Raw genomic sequence first — 3,941 nt, 5'->3', positions numbered from 1 at the left:
GTTGTGTTTCCGAGCGGAGCAATTTGCAACATTGTTGTGTTTCCGAGCGGAGCAATTTGCAACATTGTTGTGTTTCCGAGCGGAGCAATTTGCAACATTGTTGTGTTTCTGAGGGGAGCAATTTGCAACATTGTTGAACCAAGAAATATCACAGAAATGAAGGGAAATTAAAGAAAAATGTGCCAGGAAATAAACAGAAATTAAAGGGAAATTAGTGGCCCTGGTATGCAGCAACGGATACTAGCCTGCGTGTCAGTTCGGTTGCCATCTCGTAGGCGGTTGTCGCTGCTAGATGGCGATACCAGTCCCGTGTCCATTGGCTTGGCTATATGCTCTTATATGTATATGAAAATATATGTTTGCAATGAATTTTGTATGAATAATAAAGGATCATTATTAATAATCATAGTGTTGCTCATTTCTGTAAAGTAATTATACATCTCATAAAGCGTGTCGCAGGTTTATTAGAAAGAATGACAAGACTGTGTTTTTAGAATTGATTTTTATTGTTGCACCAAATACGGCCTTCAAGAGAAGGCTCAATCTATATCTATCCTTATAAATTATTAACGATAGAACCCTATCCAACTCAGTATAAACAAATCGTAATTGTCGATTGTGATCGACTCGAGGGTCGCGCGTGTGGCTAATTAGGGATGATAAAAAAGCGGTTTACGTAATTGCGTCTGGTAATTGCAGGCCGATACCGAGCGAAGCGATTCGATAACCTCATCGGCCGGTTTTAATAATGTTAAGAATTTTTGCCCGGTCGAATTGCGGTTGAAATCGGAGCGGCTCGCATTCCGAGAGATGGGTTTCAGTGGAACAGCGATGTGCGACCAGTGATATTAGCGATAATAAGAAGAGCAGAAATGAGAGAAAAAAAAGAAAGATTTTACTCGCGGCTCTTAAAAGGGAACGAGATCAAGGACCGAAGACGCATACCTTCCGGCTGTTGATTGACACCGATTTATTTTGCCCAGCCTCCCGTTTTCACGTTTCTGGAAATTCTATAGCGGTACATGCTCGATTTTAGTAAATCCATAACGGCGTACAAAGTAAAGTAAGTTTCGAAGTAGTTTTTAGGTTAGAGGTTACGTTTACATAATAAAAATACTGTAAATAATGAGTAGGAGTTGAAAACAATCCACGTCGAAACACTATTCGACGATCGTTCGTCACTTGGCAAAGATTGATAAAGCAAGGAAGATGAATAAGCCTGTTCCGCGTGAGTTGAGCGACGTCCAAAAGCTTAGACGAATGGAAATAACCGTTGTGTAACTTGAAGAAAACAAACAATATCAATTTTCGAAACAAATCGTCACTTTGGATGAAAAATTAATTTTACGCATCGAAAATAACCGAGCCACGTTTATTTACGTCGGGGACACTTCAATGACAAGTAAATATAACATAAAATAAATCAAGGAAAACTATCCTCTTCGACGGCTAAACAATTGGAAGAATAATATATTAATTATAACGTGACTCGTATTAATCGAAGAAATTCAGTCGACGAATTTTATTTTGCGTTCACAGTTGGTAGTGAAAGTAGGCGGTTATTTTGGGGACACCATGACAGAATGACCGTGTCGTTTCGTTCGAGGAAGACGGTGTTTTTGTCCGCGGTCGGGACAACGGCTGCAACAACACAGAGCCAGGCTAAAAGTACGAAGAGAGTGTGGCGCCAAAGAGGACCCGAGGGCTCGGTAAGGTTAGCGACCTTGGCGTACATGGTAAAGGACAGACCGTGCCGAGGGGCGCCCCGCGTGCATTCATCATTGCTATCCGGCAATCAGTGCCAAGCAACATTATCGGTCAATTTACCGTCGCCGTGACCGGTCTCGCAAACGTGAAAAAGCAAATCTCGTTACATAGGCCGTGAAAAACATTTAGACGACATTTGGCTCTATTACATTACGCTTAGTTACGACCCTGATTACACAACGACCAGAGGACTAGGTTAGGAACTAGGCGATTCATCGGAGGATTGAATTTGGACACAATTTTCAATTCAACTAAGCGTAAACCGAAAAGCTAATATGGTAAAAATATTGAAATACTTTACTTGATTTCACGTGGTAAGTGATTTATCTATTAAAAACAAACAGAAGTGATTCTACGGGAATAACGTTTGAATGGGTACGCGCGTCACGTGACCGAACATGATCAAGAAGATTGATGGAACGATTGAAACGACGATGTCCAGGAGACAACATGGCAGGAGGTCGATAAATACACCCTGAATTCATTACTCGATAAAAGGAAAGAGGTGGTGGAAGATTGTCGTACCCGAATTAATCTCGTATTAAATAATGCCGTTTGTTGGCACGGCGTGGCGCTTTATAACATCAGCAGTCGTAACATATAAATTATACGCGCCGCGTTTATAACTTATACGGCCGGGTTATAAGTTATAAAGGCGTCGTACAGTCTATGAGTTATAACCACCGCGATGGTAATTTATAAGTAACAACTGCCGAAGTTATAACGCCCGAGGTACCTCGAGACCTGGCTACCCCGACGCTATGATATTTGTTCGCGACGGTTGCGAATAGAACGTAAATTTTCATAGGCGGGAGGAGGGGTGCGTTCAAAGTCTCGTGATATTTAGATATTGTGCGGAGTCGTAAACGAAACTTCATTCCCTCCTTACGGTTCGTTTTAGTGAGACTTTTTAGCGCAGAGTGCGTAACTTAACCTATAAACGAAACATAAAACCGACATAAGGAAATCTAGAACAGTAAGTCACTGTTTACATCGCGCATAGAGACAGATATTCTTAAATGACAGTCGCTAAAACACTTGCGCACAGATTTTTGTTGCAGTGTATATTTTATTTGGTAGTTTATCAAATTAGAATATCTGGCACCTCGTGTTTCTAGACTGTAACCAAAGTATTTGTATCATTGAAATCATTGTGTTTTAGTGAAAGCTAAAGTATAACATATGAAGGGCGTGGCTTGAGGTCATGGTGGTGGAGGAAGGTGTGACCAAGAGGCGTGGCTTAGAGTGGTGGGGGACGACTCCTCAGTGTCCTCAAACGGCCACTCGATTATGATCCGACTTACAAAGTCCCTAGGAGTCCCTGTATCTTCCGAACGTTCATTTCAAACCTCCCAGCGTGTAGTTCGAAGGTATCTCGTACACGCTACACGTGAAACGCATCGACTGAAGTTCAACTCGCCTATAAATATGGACGACCATTGATGACCCTCGCCAAGAAAAGTGCGAAGTTCACGCGGTCGGACCTGTGCACACGCATAAATCGCTTTGCCCGGTTCGGTGCATTCCTCCAGAGGCAGCCGCACGTGCGTTCGCACGCGTGTAAAGCGAGAGACCTCCGCAGACATCGGCGATGCCACGAGAAACAGGGAATCCTGAGAAAGACGAGAAGAGGAGGGGCGAACGTGGAAGGGGCCAGGAGGAGGGAGGGCCCACGTGGAATATCCAGTGCAGCATATAAAAGCCCGTTATGCTCGGGACTGGCTGTGTTGGCGCGGTGCATAGGCGCATGTGCATTAGTATGGCGCACGCTATAAATAGATGTAGCAGACCGCAGAGATTCTAGCCACCCCGTCTCCTCTAGCGTATCAGAATCCACTTGGTAGCGTTGTGCTGGTCTCTTCTTTGCGAAATGGACCCAAACTGGCAGGACTTAATCCGCGAACGAGTTGTGTCAGGCGACACCTCGCGTGGGATTCCCCAAACGTCTATCGAAACACCTCGTGGGGCCGCTAGTTATTCCGATAACGTTCTTGTGGCTTGATTACAGCTGGAATCTCTTGGATCCTCTCCTTTGACTCGTCTATCTGCTTCGAATAGTGCTGGTTCGTTCCAGCGTCTCTCCTTCCACACCGAATTTCCTATAAAACCAAATCAAATCCATAAATAACACGCCACGTACACTTGTCGAGGGAAAGACTCTGCTACCATGTTTC

The 3,941-nt window shown here is 43.8% G+C and overlaps 1 long non-coding RNA gene across 1 annotated transcript; it reads left to right on the top strand.

Moving 5' to 3' along the window:
• Positions 1–1,164: 1,164 nt before the first annotated feature.
• Positions 1,165–3,558, top strand: LOC128893269 (uncharacterized). The gene is made up of 2 exons (XR_008461296.1): positions 1,165–1,402; positions 1,540–3,558. It is a non-coding gene; the product is annotated as an uncharacterized LOC128893269 (long non-coding RNA).
• Positions 3,559–3,941: the final 383 nt, after the last annotated feature.

Source organism: Hylaeus anthracinus, unplaced genomic scaffold (assembly GCF_026225885.1).
Source record: "Hylaeus anthracinus isolate JK02 unplaced genomic scaffold, UHH_iyHylAnth1.0_haploid 27311, whole genome shotgun sequence".
In the NCBI taxonomy this organism is placed as follows: domain Eukaryota; kingdom Metazoa; phylum Arthropoda; class Insecta; order Hymenoptera; family Colletidae; genus Hylaeus; species Hylaeus anthracinus.
The sequence above is the reverse complement of the archived record's forward strand: the minus strand, read 5'-3'. Positions and strand labels throughout refer to the sequence as shown.